General features: G+C 43.6%; 1 pseudogene; it reads right to left on the reverse strand.

Annotated features, from left to right (window-relative positions):
* Positions 1 to 5085: 5085 nt before the first annotated feature.
* LOC125534937 (uncharacterized) lies at positions 5086 to 5603 on the reverse strand (annotated as a pseudogene).
* Positions 5604 to 16765: the final 11162 nt, after the last annotated feature.

Below are 16765 nucleotides of genomic sequence, written 5' to 3' on the forward strand. Positions count from 1 at the left end.
GTGTTATTGTTGATTTCAGGATTTCAGGATTTTGGCTAAGTCTTTGTCTTCTGTTATTTTGATGCCATGTAACCATGTTGCTACAGTGAGATACATGCTTTATTTGAGTTGCTTCAGTAAGGATGATTTGGACATATGGTTATGCTCTATCCATCCATGCCCATGTTTGCAATTATGGGGTGCCCTAGAATGACTTAATCTTGCTCTACTTTTGCTATAAAATGTTCCTGGCAGATTGTTTACATGTTAATCAATTTTGCCATGGTTGTTGTAGTTGATCCAAGCATGATTTAAACTTGTTCTTGCTTTGGCTAGCTTCATGATCATGTCTTCTTGCTGTAGATATGCTTAGCTTGTCATGCAGTGCCTTGTTATGAGTGAATCGAGCTCGCAAAGATGCCTTCATTATTCTGTTTTTGCCATGCTCAGGTTTCTGCTAAGTCTGAATCTGTTAACGAAACTTTCTATGTTTACATGGGTGCCATAATATCTTATGTGCCTTTTTGGCTCTTGATCAGTAAGGGGTTTTTGTTCTATGCTTTGAGTAGATTCATTCCATGCCTTTGTTTCTATGATCTGTTCCTGTAGCATGTTGTTTGCTTGATTTAAACATTGCTTCCTGATGTTAATTCCTGACATGTTAATATTTTCACTAAGTCTATGAAGCTGATATCTTTTGCACTTTTGCCATGCTTGTTTGAACCTGCTCTGTTGTTATTTAGCCGTATATCAGTGTTCATCTTTTGTCAAGCATCTTGAGTAGATCACTGCCATGTGCCTTGTTGATATGTTGGAGTGCAGTAACTTAGTTTCTTGTTGCATTCTAGATGGCATCGTGCTGTTAGTCGCAGAATTGTGCCATTCTTGTTTTGCTTGCCATTTGCAAACCGTGCCTCCGATTCCGGTGATCTTTATATCGATTTCGACCGAAATCAACTCATCTTTCCAGCGGCACACTTGGTCTGCCAAGTTGATGCCTGGTTCAATCTTTCCCTTCCGAAGCACGTATATGCATTGCATATCACATCTCGCATATCATGCCATGTTTTGCATCATGTTGATTGTGCATTGCACCGTGGTTGATTGTTGTTCCTTTGCTTGTGTTCTTGCCTTGGGTAGAGCCGGGAGATGAGTACGTTATCGAGGAACCCATTGAGTACGCTTACGAGGATCAAGCTTTCGTCAACTCGGAGAACTTTGCAGGCAAGATGACCATACCCTCGAAATCACTTCTATCTTTGCTTTCTAGTTGTTCGCTCTATTGCTATGCCGCGATACCTACCACTTGCTATATCATGCCTCCCATATTGCCATGACAAGCCTTTAACCCACCTTTCCTAGCAAACCGTTGTTTGGCTATGTTACCGCTTTGCTCAGCCCCTCTTGTAGCGCTGCTAGTTGCAGGTGAAGATGGAACTTGTTACATGTTGGAACATGGGTTTTGTTGGGATATCATTATTATATCTTGTTTACTTTAATGCATCTATATACTTGGTAAAGGGTGGAAGGCTCGGCCCTATGCCTGGTGTTTAGTTCCACTCTTGCCGCCCTAGTTTCCGTCATACCGGTGTTATGTTCCTTGATTTTGCGTTCCTTACGCGGTTGGGTGTTATGGGAACCCCTTGACAGTTCGCCTTGAATAAAACTCCTCCAGCAAGGCCCAACCTTGGTTTTACCATTTGCCACCTAAGCCTTCTTCCCTTAGGTTCCGCGGACTCAAGGGTCATCTTTATTTTAAACCCCCGGGCCAGTGCTCCTCTGAGTGTTGGTCCAAAACAGAGCCACTTGCAGCGCCACCTCGGAGAAACTTGAGGTTTGGTTTTAGTTGTACGTAGTTTTCATCCGGTGTGCCCTAAGAACGAGATATGTGCAGCTCCTATCGGGATTTGTCGGCACATCGGGAGGCTTTGTTGGTCTTGTTTTACCATTGTCGAAATGTCTTGTAACTGGGATTCCGAGTCTGATCGGGTCTTCCTCGGAGAAGGAATATCCTTCGTTGACCGTGAGAGCTTGTGATGGGCTAAGTTGGGACACCCCTGTAGGGTTTTGAACTTTCGAAAGCCGTGGCCGTGGTTATGGGCAGATGGGAATTTGTTAATATCCGGTTGTAGATAACCTGCCACTTAACTTAATTAAAATGAATCAACCGCGTGTGTAGCCGTGATGGTCTCTTTTCGGTGGAGTCCGGGAAGAGAACACAGTTTCATGTTATGCTTGAACGTAAGTAGCCTCAGGATCACTTCTTGATCATTATTAGCTTCTCGCCCGTGCTTTGCTTCTCTTCTCGCTCTCATTTGCGTAAGTTAGCCACCATATATGCTAGTGCTTGCTGCAGCTCCACACTACTAGGGAAAAGCCTAGCAGCAGCGCGGGTACCCACGCTACCAATAAGGCGCTACAACTAATAGTTAGTAATAGCGTGGGTTGAAGCCGCGCTACTACTAACAAAGTTAGTAGTAGCGTGTGCCACCCACGCTACTGCTATTTAGTACCCGCGCCACTACTAACAAAATAGTAGCAGCGTGTCCATACTAACAACGCTACTAGTATCCTAAATACTAGTAGTGCGCAGTCTTTTCCCACGCCACTACTAACTAATTTATAATTAAATAAAATCCACCAATTCCATTTTATGCATACAGTTCCCAGTAAACACAACAATAGTGAGCACTGCTGGGCTCCTATTTCATGGTTAACCGGAAACCGAAGGAAATAAATCAGCCAAAAAACCTCATTATGCATTGCAACTCACAAATGAACACTTCAAAGAACATGCAAGTATCTATGTCATTAACAATTGCAAACATAAGTTTCTTTTTACTACAGTTGTTGTATGTACTATCACACAGTTCCTCATTCTGTTCTCACTCAATAATAAGAAAAATGAAAAGAAAAGATAGAGATAATCTGCCGCAATTGCACTTCGGTGTCATGGATTCAGTCTGCCGCTTCAACATCTCATTATCCGGCAGCACTCTGTCGCTATCTTCTACCTATGAATAAAAACAGACCTTGTCAGAGAAGCAAATGTGAAACCTTATTACAACATGTATGCTAAGTCGCTAACCCATAGAGACAGCTAGAACAAATGTGGAAACTTTCCATGTTGCCGAGTAAGTATATTAACTAGACAAAGTTAGATGCTAGTGAAGCTTAAAGCTGCAGTAAGAAATATTAGATATACACATTTTGAAAATCAACCTCAGAAGTGGATACTCTAGTAGACCTGCAAGAGCAGATATGGTAGTAACCAAAATCCTATAAAGATTCGAGGTTAAAGATTATAAATCCAATTTGTCATTAGCATAAAAATATTAGTTCCATGAAGAAGTTTGTCAAGAGATATTTTCTAGTGTTTCTAAGACAGTGACTAAAACATAATGAAAGAAAACACGTTTCTGCATTTTAATTAGGGGGAGCTTTAGTTCTAAAATACTGGAACTGTGACTGAATGATCATATATACTATTAGAAAAACAGACCAAAATCCCCGCAGAACAAAACAGACCAAAAAAATTAACTTCCTACTTACAGTGGCAGGAAAATCTTATATGAATGTGTTATAATAAATAATGCTAACCATGAAGTCTTCTTCCATATAACAAAGGAACAACATTCTTAATTAAATTTAACCCTGGCAGAATACTTGGTTATCCAGTGCAAAATGGTTGCCTTTTAAACTATGGAACACAAAGAATCATCATTAGCCGTCAATGCAAATCAGCTTCTCTCCATAGAGAAGAGAAGACGTCTTGGTCTCTTGGATGCATGAAGCACACCGTATATGCTAATCTGATCAGAGCATTTTCTTTTTCAATTTAATTGCGCAATGCCAACATCCCCACCCATAGATGTTTTGTTTGTGTATGAATAGTACAATGTTTTCTTTTCAATTTAATGAGCAAAGTTTAAGGTCCATAGGCTCCTTTGTATCCTGTGGAACACAGAATTCTACATTGATTGAACAAATTGACATTTCAACATTCCTAGAGGCATTGTTGCAAACACCTTGCGAGCGAGCTCAGAGCGTGCACCTGCTGCATAGACTAGACTAATCTAATCGCAAGCCGTCCTACTAGTAGCAGTTCAGCAGAAGGATCCTACTAGTTCATCTACTAAACTTACATAAACTAAATCTTACTAGCTCAATCAGAATACTATGGTTTCTACAAAACTGTACTTTTGAGTACTGTGAGGTGTTTGCCTAAACCAACAAAACTGTACATTTGTAGCACTCATTTGCTCATACAATCATTCAAAATTCAGAAGTAGAAATAGAAGCTTATGCAGTTGCCGATCAACCGTAGCTAATGGACTATAGAATTCACTGCTCCTCACTTGTGATAAATTAGGCTAAAAAATTGCATGTTCAATTTTGCATCAACCGAACTTAAGAGAACGGAGAAACCGGACCTTGGGCTGTAGCTCTTGGCGACGTATCTCCCGACACCAGGGTTTATCCGCACAATCCTCCGGATTGAGTCATCGGTGTCATTAGCATATCCCACCCACCAACCTACCTGAAAATGAAATTGGCTAGAGTCAAACCCAACAACGCGTGCTGCAGGATGGCATCAAAAGCCCACCTGATGGATTATCTAGTGTTTACAACTTTGGCCATATCTGGAACAGACATGTGTGTATTCTTTTGCATATATAAAGGATCGAACAACAGAGGAATTATCACTAGCCATGGTTTGTTATTACTTATATTAGGACCAGCACCTTACCTATATTACACCTCATGGATAGTTGTTCAGCAAACAGAGACCATGCTTTACATGATGATGTCCCCTTTTTGCTGAGCTTTTACAAAAACAGGTACTCACATTTGACATAATTTCTCATCTTTAGATGCCAATCCCTTTTGCTGGATGTTTATTATATATACAAAACAGCACAACGGTACACACGCAACTGGGACGATCATGTTTAGGTACAAATATAGTTTGTTGGGTATTAAGGAGCACCATGGACTAGAATTCCTAACTGAAGATTCACAAAATCAAGACCAGCATGAAGCTAATTGAGCACTTGGACTGGAACAATGCACTCACACATGGGTGAAAGCTAACGAGGCAAGAGCTTACGACAAGATGTATGTCCAGAACTGCTTGTCCTTCATGTGGCGTGGGCACAGATCATAGCGGACCTTAGCGAGTTCCTGCAGGGATCACAAATTACAGTTTGAGACCTGAGAGCCATCTCTGTCTTGGCCGAAGCGGAGGACGAGATCCGCGGGAGACCTACCTTGGCTCTGGCGAGCACGAGGACGACGTGCCGCTGCTGCCAGTCCGAGAGCTCGGCCGCCGACTCCGCGGATCCTCCTGCGACAAAGCATAGCACCGCCAGTAATCGAGAGGGAACTAGCAGGGGAGCGGAATCGAGAAGGGAGGAAGGAGGGGGTGCCTTGGTGGAGCTGGAGGGGAAGGACTTGAAGGCGTCGGGGGAGAGTGTCCGGAGGAAGTCAAGGAGCTGCGGCGTGACGCCGAGCTCCTTCGTGTCCTCCTCCTCCCCCTCCGCGGCGGAGGGTTTGCTTGGGCCGGTTTCGCTGCTGCCGCCGGCTCGGCGGCGGAACAGCCATGGGAACAAGGAGAAGGACATCGGCGGGCAGGTGGGCTGGGACGGGATGCGGCCGGTGATGGCGATATGATGGATACGAGATTCGTCGGCGAGCTTGCTGGGCTGGGGGGGAGGGGAGGGCAGCGGCGCGAGACGGGGAGCGGCGGCCATGCGGCCGCCGGCGTGGTGCACCCAGCGGGGGATGGAGGCGGAGGGGATCTGGATCGAGCATTGGTGGATTTTTTTAGACAGACATGGGTTGAGTGGTGTGGGACGATTGCGGGTGGGAGTGTATCCGGCGGGGGTGGGTGGCGTGGGAGACTAGTAGTAGCGCGGGTGTCTGACCTGCGCTATGGCTATCCACGTAGTAGTAGCGTAGGTTTTACAACCCGCGCTACTACTACGGCTGGTCCCGGGAGGCACGGTGGAAATAACTTAGTAGTAGCGAGGGGTAAAAACCCACGCTACTACTATCAGGTTATTAGTAGCGCGGTTTTCTCAAGCTCTCTACTGCTAATTAGCAGTAGCGTTTGTTTTTAAACCGCGCTGCTGCTAAGATTCTTTGTATAAGGTTTTCCCTAGTAGTGCCACCTCACTACCCTTTTCCTTCCTTTAAGCTTAAATAGTCTTGATCGCGAGGGTGTGAGATTGCTGAGTCCCCGCGACTCACAGATACTTCCAAACAGATGCAGGTGCCGATGATGCCAGTGCAGGGGGTGCTACCGAACTCAAGTGGGAGTTCGACGAGGATTCGGGCCGTTACTATGTGTCTTTTCCGTATGATCAGTAGAGGAGCCCAGTTGCGGCGATCGTGGATCTAGCATTTGGGGTTGTCTTTCTTTTTTTGGTTCCGTAGTCAGACCTTGATTGTATTCTGGATGATGTATGCTATATTTATGTATTGTGTGAAGTGGTGATTGTAAGCCAACTCTTTATCCCTTTCTTATTCAATACATGGGATGTGTAAAGATTACCCTTCTTGCGACATGCCTACTATGCGGTTATGCCTCTAAGTCGTGCTTCGACACGTGGGAGATATAGCCACATTGTGGGTGTTACAAGTTGGTAATCAGAGCCTTCCCCGACTTAGGAGCCCCCTGCTTGATCGAATCGCTAACGTTGTTGAGTCTAGAACAAATGTTTTGAGTCTTAGGATTATATATATAGGAGAGTAGGATTCTTTTTACTCCTCAGTCCCTTCGTCGCCCTGGTGAGGCCTCCCGACGTAGAGTTTTGACTCTTCTCTCCTCAAATTTCACTAAAAAAATTTTAGGATCACGCGGGTATCTTGGAATCGTGTCGATGGTTTTGTGACGAGAACATTGTTCTTGGTGCCTCCTGACATTTAGGGGTTGTGGCAGTGTCCCAGGGAGTTGAGCTTCGAGGTGTTGTTGTCACAATTTTATCATTGCAATTCTGGAATACCTGAGTTCGCCGACATCGAAAATCTCCTTTATGTAGTTGTTGGTGAGATAACCTCGACGCCACCCAGTACTGGGGCGGGAGTTTGGGAGTATTGCCATAACTCGTATAACAGATGCTTTTCGAAGGTTGAGGTAAATGATTTCCGAAGGTTTCTTGGTTATGTGTTGAAGGATGGATACAACTGGATGTAGGATTTGCTAGTTTTGGGTGAGATATTATGCTTCCCCTGTATCCCCAACACCTGATTGCATAACTAGAAAGTTTCGGGAGTTTTAGGTGGGAATTCATGTAGCTCTAGTATTTTCTTCCCGCATATATTTGGTTTGTGATTGGGTAATCCTTACCACTTATTTGTTCATATCCGTACCTTGTTGCCTTATTCATCTACCTTTATCTAAGTGGCTTCTCAACTTATGGAAGTGTGATGATTTACTTTGGAATTCATTCGTTCATTCTTGTTCGAATGTTAAGGCTATATGTTGCAATTTCGATCCATTGATTCAGCTTGAATATATGTCTTTCAAGATGCTAACGGATGTAAACCTCTTCAGGATGGCTCCTCCAACGCGTCAGAATCCGGAACCTCCGCCACCACCTCCACCTCTGGAGGCATGGCAAGCTGTCATGGCCGCCACCAACGCCAACACTCAGATGCGTTTGCAACTCTTGCAAGAGCGCAACCAAGGAAATCAATGCCAAGGCAACAATCAAGCTCAGTTTGCTACCCTCAATCAGTTCCTCGCAAACCAGCTGAAGTCCTTCAGTAACTGTGTCGAGGCCACAGACGCCGACGACTGGCTCGTGGATATCTGCAAACATTTTGAGTGTAGTAATGTCAGGCTTGAGGACTTTGTCAAGTTTGCTTCGTTCCAACTCAAAGACCAAGTTGCTGAGTGGTATCAACAATACAAAGATTCCAGAGGAGGTCGTGTGATTACCTGGGATGATTTCCGCCGAGACATCAAAGCTCACCACATTCCTCAAAGTGTTGCTGAGAGTAAGCGTGAGGAGTTCCACAATCTCAAGCAAGGCAGCATGTCTGTTTACCAATACAACATCCTGTTTCAGAGGCTCGCTCGCTTCGCTAAACAAGACGTCCCTGACAAGAAGAGCATGATGTGGCCTCAGAGAAGATCTGCAACTAGCTCTCCTACTTTTTGAGCTGACCAAGTATGATGAATTCTAAAACATGGCACTAAAGCAAGAAGCCGCTCAGCTCATGTGCGATGCTTCTAAGAAGAGAGTCAGGGATGCAACTCCATATTCTTCTTCAACTCAAGTGGCAGCTAAGCAACAGAAGTTCTGGTTGTCTCCTCCTCTTCTATTTCATCAGTCTTACCAGTAGAAGAGTAAAGGTGGCAATGGATCTTCCCACCCACCTAACCCAGGCTATCAGAACAAAGCTCCGTCTCATGCTCCAAGGTCAAGTGCTCCTTATCACCGTCCGCTCTCAGAGGTTACTTGCTGTTGGAGAACGTAGTAATTTCAAAAAAATTCCTACGCACACGCAGGATCATGGTGATGCATAGCAACGAGAGGGGAGAGTGTTGTCTACGTACCCTCGTAGATCGTTCGTGGAAGCGTTATATCAACGCGGTTGATGTAGTCGTACGTCTTCACATCCAACCGACCCAAGTACCGAAAGCACGACACCTCCGAGTTCTGCACACGTTCGGCTCGGTGACGTCCTCGCCTTCTCGATCCAGCAAGAGGGGCGAAGTAGTAGATGAGTTCCGGCAGCACGACGGCGTGGTGACGGTGTTGGTGAAGAACAATCTCCGCAGGGCTTCACCTAAGCACTATGAAAACTATGACGGAGGATAAACTAGAGGGGACGGGATTGCCGGCACACGGCTTGGTTTTTCTTGATGTGTTTTGGGTGCTAGCCCTACCCCTCTATTTATATGTTGAGCATTGGTGTCGAAACTTGGAGTAAAAGCCTCCACAAAGTCGGTTTCACCCGAAACGCAAGAGTCCTTCTCGGACTCCAGGGCCAGACGCCAGGGTTCCCGGCGTCTGGACCCAGACGCCAGGGACCCTGGCGTCTGGCCCCTGGACTCCGCAAAACTTCCTTTTGCGCTTTCCAAAAACCTGTGGGCTTTCCCCTTTGGCCCAAATAAAGTGTTCTCGTACCCAAACATTTCGGGAAACATCCGGAACCCCTTCCGGTGAATTCCGGAACCCTTCCGGTGACCAAACACTATTATCCCATATATCAAACTTTATCTCCGGACCATTCCGGAGTTCCTCGTCATGTCCGTGATCTCATCCCGGACTCCGAACAACATTTGGTCACCAACATACATAACTCATATAGTACTATATCGTCAACGAACGTTTAAGCGTGCGGACCCTACGGGTTCGAGAACTATGTAGACATGACCGAGACACCTCTCTGGTCAATAACCAATAGCGGGACCTGGATGCCCATATTGGCTCCTACATATTCTACGAAGATCTCTATCGGTCAGACCGCATAACAACATACGTTGTTCCCTTTGTCATCGGTATGTTACTTGCCCGAGATTCGATCATCGGTATATCAATACCTAGTTCAATCTCGTTACCGGCAAGTCTCTTTACTCGTTCCGTAATACATCATTCCGCAACTAACTCATTTAGTTGCATTGCTTGCAAGGCTTAAGTGATGTGTATTACCGAGAGGGCCCAGAGATACCTCTCCGACAATCGGAGTGACAAATCCTAATCTCAAAATACGCCAACCCAACAAGTACCTTTGGTGACACCTGTAGAGCACCTTTATAGTCACCCAGTTATGTTGTGACGTTTGGTAGCACACAAAGTGTTCCTCCGGTAAACGGGAGTTGCATAATCTCATAGTCATAGGAACATGTATAAGTTATGAAGAAAGCAATAGCAACAAACTAAACGATCAAGTGCTAAGCTAACAGAATGGGTCAAGTCAATCATATCATTCTCCTAATGATGTGATCCCGTTAATCAAATGACAACTCATGTCTATGGTTAGGAAACATAACCATCTTTGATTAACGAGCTAGTCAAGTAGAGGCATACTAGTGACACTCTGTTTGTCTATGTATTCACACATGTATTATGTTTCCGGTTAATAAATTCTAGCATGAATAATAAACATTTATCATGATATAAGGAAATAAATAATAACTTTATTATTGCCTCTAGGGCATATTTCCTTCAGTCTCCCACTTTCACTAGAGTCAATAATCTAGTTCACATCGCCATGTGATTTAATACCAATAGTTCACATCACCATGTGATTAACACCCATAGTTCACATCGACATGTGACCAACACCCAAAGGGTTTACTAGAGTCAATAATCTAGTTCACATCGTTATGTGATTAACACCCAAAGAGTACTACGATGTGATCATGTTTTGCTTGTGAGAGAAGTTTAGTCAACGGGTCTGCCACATTCAGATCCGTAAGTATTTTTGCAAATTTCTATGTCAACAATGCTCTGCACGGAGCTACTCTAGCTAATTGCTCCCACTTTCAATATGTATCCAGATTGAGATTTAGAGTCATCTGGATCAGTGTCAAAATTTGCATCGACGTAACCCTTTACGACGAACCTTTTTGTCACCTCCATAATCGAGAAAAATATCCTTATTCCACTAAGGATAATTTTGACCGCTGTCCAGTGATCTACTCATAGATCACTATTGTACCCCCTTGCCAAAAACAGTGTAGGGTATACAATAGATCTGGTACACAGGATGGCATATTTTATAGAACCTATGGCCAAGGCATAGGGAATGACTTTCATTCTCTTTCTATCTTCTGCCGTGGTCGGGCTTTGAGTCTTACTCAGTTTCACACCTTGTAACACAGGCAAGAACTCTTTCTTTGACTGTTCCATTTTGAACTACTTCAAAATCTTGTCAAGGTATGTACTCATTGAAAAACTTATCAAGCGTCTTGATCTATCTCTATAGATCTTGATGCTCAATATGTAAGCAGCTTCACCGAGGTCTTTCTTTGAAGAACTCCTTTCAAACACTCCTTTATGCTTTGCAGAATAATTCTACATTATCTCCGATCAACAATATGTCATTCACATATACTTATCAGAAATGATGTAGTGCTCCCACTCACTTTCTTGTAAATACAGGCTTCACCGCAAGTCTGTATAAAACTATATGCTTTGATCAACTTATCAAAGCGTATATTCCAACTCCAAGATGCTTGCACCAGTCCAAAGATGGATCGCTGGAGCTTGCATATTTTGTTAGCACCTCTAGGATTGACAAAACCTTCTGGTTGCATCATATACAACTCTTCTTTAATAAATCCATTAAGGAATGCAGTTTTGTTTATCCATTTGCCAGATTTCATAAAATGTGGCAATTGCTAACATGATTCGGATAGACTTAAGCATAGATACGAGTGAGAAACTCTCATCATAGTCAACACCTTGAACTTGTCGAAAGCCTTTCTGCGACAATTCTAGCTTTGTAGATAGTAACACTACTATCAGCATCCGTCTTCCTCTTGAAGATCCATTTAATCTCAATGGCTCGCCGATCAATGGGCAAGTCAATCAAAGTCCATACTTTGTTCTCATACATGGATCTCATCTCAGATTTCATGGCCTCAAGCCATTTCGCGGAATCTAGGCTCATCATCGCTTCCTCATAGTTCGTAGGTTTGTCATGGTCAAGTAGCATGACCTCCAGAACAGGATTACCGTACCACTATGGTGCAGATCTCACTCTGTTTTACCTACGAGGTTTGGTAGTAACTTGATCTGAAGTTACATGATCATCATCATTAGCTTCCTCACTAATTGGTGTAGTAGTCACAGAAACAGATTTCGGTGATGAACTACTTTCCAATAAGGGAGCAGGTACAGTTACCTCATCAAGTTCTACTTTCCCCCCACTCACTTCTTTCGAGAGAAACTCCTTCTCTTGAAAGGATCCATTCTCAGCAATGAATAACTTGCCTTTGTATCTATGATAGAAGGTGTACCCAACATTTTCTTTTGGGTATCCTATGATGACGCACTTCTCCGATTTGGGTTTGAGCTTATCAGGTTGAAACTTTTTCACATAAGCATTGCAACCTCAAACTTTAAGAAACGACAGCCTAGGTTTCTTGCCAAACCATAGTTCATACGGTGTCGTCTCAATGGATTTAGATGGTGCCCTATTTAACGTGAATGTAGCTGTCTCTAATGCATAACCCCAAAACGATAGCGGTAAATCAGTAAGAGATGTCATAGATCGCACCAAATCTAATAAAGTACGGTTACGATGTTCAGACACACCATTGCACTGTGGTGTTCCAGGTGGCATGAGTAGTGAAACTATTTCACATTGTTTTAACTGAAGGCCAAACTCGTAACTCAAATATTTTACTTCTGCGATCATATCGTAGAAACTTTTATTTTGTTACGATGATTCTTCACTTCACTCTGAAATTCTTTGAACTTTTCAAATGTTTCAGACTTGTGTTTCATCAAGTGGATATACTCATATCTGCTCAAATCATCTGTGAAGATCAGAAAATAATGATACCTGCCGCGAGCCTCAATATTCATCGGACCACATACATCAGTATGTATGATTTCCAACAAATCTTTTGCTCGCTCCATTGTTCCGTAGAACGGAGTCTTAGTCATCTTGCCCATGAGGCATGGTTCGCAAGCATCAACTGATTCATAATCAAGTGATTCCAAAAGCCCATCAGCATGGAATTTCTTCATGCGCTTTACACCAATATGACCTAAACGGCATTGCCACAAATAAGTTGCACTATCATTATTAACTTTGCATCTTTTGGCTTCAATATTATGAAAATGTGTATCACGACGATCGAGATCCAACAAACCATTTTCATTGGATGTATGACCATAGAAGGTTTTATTCATGTAAACAGAACAACAATTATTCTCTAACTTACATGAATAACCGTATTGCAATAAACATGATCCAATCATATTCATGCTCAACGCAAACACTAAATAACATTTATTTTAGGTTTAACACTAATCCCGAAAGTATAGGGAGTGTGCGATGATTATCATATCAATCTTAGAACCATTTCCGATACACATTGTCACTTCACCCTTAACTAGTCTCTGGTCATTCTGCAACTCCCGTTTCGAGTTACTATTCTTAGCAACTAAACTAGTATCAAATACTGAGGGGTTGCTATAAACACTAGTAATGTACACATCAATAACATGTATATCAAATATACCTATGTTCACTTTGCCATCCTTATCCGCCAATTACTTGGGGTAGTTCCGCTTCCAGTGACCAGTCCCTTTGCAGTAGAAGCACTCAGTTTCAGGCTTAGGTCCAGACTTGGGTTTTTCACTTGAGCAGCAACTTGCTTGCCGTTCTTCTTGAAGTTCCCTTTTCTTCCCTTTGTCCCTTTACTTGAAACTAGTGGTTTTGTTTACCATCAACACTTGATGCATTTCTTGATTTCTACCTTCGTCGATTTCAGCATCACGAAGAGCTTAGGAATCGTTTCCGTTATCCCTTGCATATTATAGTTCATCACGAAGTTCTACTAACTTGGTGATGGTGACTAGAGAATTCTGTCAATCACTATTTTATCTGGAAGATTAACTCCCACTTGATTCAAGCGATTGTATTACCCAGACAATCTGAGCACATGCTCACTGCTTGAGCTATTCTCCTCCATATTTTAGCTATAGAACTTGTTGGAGACTTCATATCTCTCAACTCGGGTATTAGCTTGAAATATTAACTTCAACTCCCAGAACATCTCATATGGTCCATGACGTTCAAAACGTCTTTGAAGTCCCGATTCTAAGCCGTTTAAGCATGGTGCACTAAACTATCAAGTAGTCATCATATTGAGCTAGCCAAACGTTCATAACATCTACATCTACTCCTGCAATAGGTTTGTCACCTAGCGGTGCATCAAGGACATAATTCTTCTGTGCAGCAATGAGGATAAACCTCAGATCACGGATCCAATCCGCATCATTGCTACTAACATCTTTCAACTTAGTTTTCTCTAGGAACATATCAAAAATAAAATAGGGGAGCTAAACGCGAGCTATTGATCTACAACATAGATATGCTAATACTACCAGGACTAAGTTCATGATAAATTTAAGTTCAATTAATCATATTACTTGAGAACTCCCACTTAGAAAGACATCCCTCTAATCTTCTAAGTGATCACATGATCCAAATCAACTAAACCATAACCGATCATCACGTGAAATGGAGTAGTTTTCAATGGTGAACATCACTATGTTGATCATATCTACTATATGATTCACGCTCGACCTTTCGGTCTCAGTGTTCCGAGGCCATATCTGCATATGCTAGGCTCGTCAAGTTTAACCTGAGTATTCTGCGTGTGCAAAACTGGCTTGCACCCGTTGTAGATGGACGTAGAGCTTATCACACCCGATCATCACGTGGTGTCTGGGCACGACGAACTTTGGCAACGGTGCATACTCAGGGAGAACACTTTTTATCTTGAAATTTAGTGAGAGATCATCTTATAATGCTACCGTCAATCAAAGCAAGATAAGATGCATAAAAGATAAACATCACATGCAATCAAAATATGTGACATGATATGGCCATGATCATCTTGCGCCTTTGATCTCCATCTCCAAAGTACTGTCATGATATCTATCGTCACCGGCATGACACCATGATCTCCATCATCTTGATCTATATCAATGTGTCGTCACATGGTCGTCTCGCCAACTATTACTCTTGCAACTATTGCTATCGCATAGCGATAAAGTAAAGCAATTATTTGGCACTTGCATCTTATGCAATAAAGAGACAACCATAAGGCTTCTGCCAATTGCCGATAACTTCAACAAAACATGATCATCTCATACAACAACTTATATCTCATCACGTCTTGACCATATCACATCACAACATGCCCTGCAAAAACAAGTTAGACGTCCTCTACTTTGTTGTTGCAAATTTTACGTGGCTGCTACTGGGCTTAGCAAGAACCGTTCTTACCTACGCATCAAAACCACAACGATAGTTCGTCAAGTTGGTGCTTTTTTAACCTTTGCAAGGACTGGGCGTAGCCACACTTGGTTCAACTAAAGTTGGAGAAACTGACACCTGCTAGCCACCTGTGTGCAAAGCACGTCGGTAGAACCAGTCTCGCGTAAGCGTACGTGTAATGTCGGTCTGGGCCGCTTCATCCAACAATACCGCCGAACCAAAGTATGACATGCTGGTAAGCAGTATGACTTATATCGCCCACAACTCACTTGTGTTCTACTCGTGCATATGACATCTACGCATGGCTCGGATGCCGCTGTTGGGGAACATAGTAATTTCAAAAATTTTCCTACGCACACGCAGGATCATGGTGATGCATAGCAACGAGAGGGGAGAGTGTTGTCTACGTACCCTCGTAGATCGTTCGTGGAAGCGTTATATCAACGCGGTTGATGTAGTCGTACGTCTTCACATCCAACCGACCCAAGTACCGAAAGCACGACACCTCCGAGTGCTGCACACGTTCGGCTCGGTGACGTCCTCGCCTTCTCGATCCAGCAAGAGGGGCGAAGTAGTAGATGAGTTCCGGCAGCACGACGGCGTGGTGACGGTGTTGGTGAAGAACAATCTCCGCAGGGCTTCACCTAAGCACTACGAAAACTATGACGGAGGATAAACTAGAGGGGACGGGATTGCCGGCACACGGCTTGGTTTTTCTTGATGTGTCTTGGGTGCTAGCCCTACCCCTCTATTTATATGTTGAGCATTGGGGTCGAAACTTGGAGTAAAAGCCTCCACAAAGTCGGTTTCACCCGAAAGGCAAGAGTCCTTCTCGGACTCCAGGGCCAGACGCCAGGGTTCCCGGCGTCTGGACCCAGATGCCAGGGACCCTGGCGTCTGGCCCCTGGACTCCGCAAAACTTCCTTTTGCGCTTTCCAAAAACCTGTGGGCTTTCCCCTTTGGCCCAAATAAAGTGTCCTCGTACCCAAACATTTCGGGAAACATCCGGAACCCCTTCCGGTGAATTCCGGAACCCTTCCGGTGACCAAACACTATTATCCCATATATCAAACTTTATCTCCGGACCATTCCGGAGTTCCTCGTCATGTCCGTGATCTCATCCCTAACTCCGAACAACATTCGATCACCAACATACATAACTCATATAGTACTATATCGTCAACGAACGTTTAAGCGTGCGGACCCTACGGGTTCGAGAACTATGTAGACATGACCGAGACACCTCTCTGGTCAATAACCAATAGAGGGACCTGGATGCCCATATTGGCTCCTACATATTCTACAAAGATCTCTATCGGTCAGACCGCATAACAACATACGTTGTTCCCTTTGTCATCGGTATGTTACTTGCCCGAGATTCGATCGTCGGTATCTCAATACCTAGTTCAATCTCGTTACCGGCAAGTCTCTTTACTCGTTCTGTAATACATCATTCCTCAACTAACTCATTTAGTTGCATTGCTTGCAAGGCTTAAGTGATGTGTATTACCGAGAGGGCCCAGAGATACCTCTCCGACAATCGGAGTGACAAATCCTAATCTCAAAATACGCCAACCCAACAAGTACCTTTGGAGACACCTGTAGAGCACCTTTATAATCACCCAGTTACGTTGTGACGTTTGGTAGCACACAAAGTGTTCCTCCGGTAAACGGGAGTTCCATAATCTCATAGTCATAGGAACATGTATAAGTTATGAAGAAATCAATAGCAACAAACTAAACGATCAAGTGCTAAGCTAACGGAATGGGTCAAGTCAATCATATCATTCTCCTAATGATGTGATCC

This window comes from Triticum urartu, chromosome 2A (assembly GCF_056163025.1).
Source record: "Triticum urartu cultivar PI428250 chromosome 2A, HENAU_Tu73, whole genome shotgun sequence".
NCBI classification, from domain to species: Eukaryota; Viridiplantae; Streptophyta; class Magnoliopsida; order Poales; family Poaceae; genus Triticum; species Triticum urartu.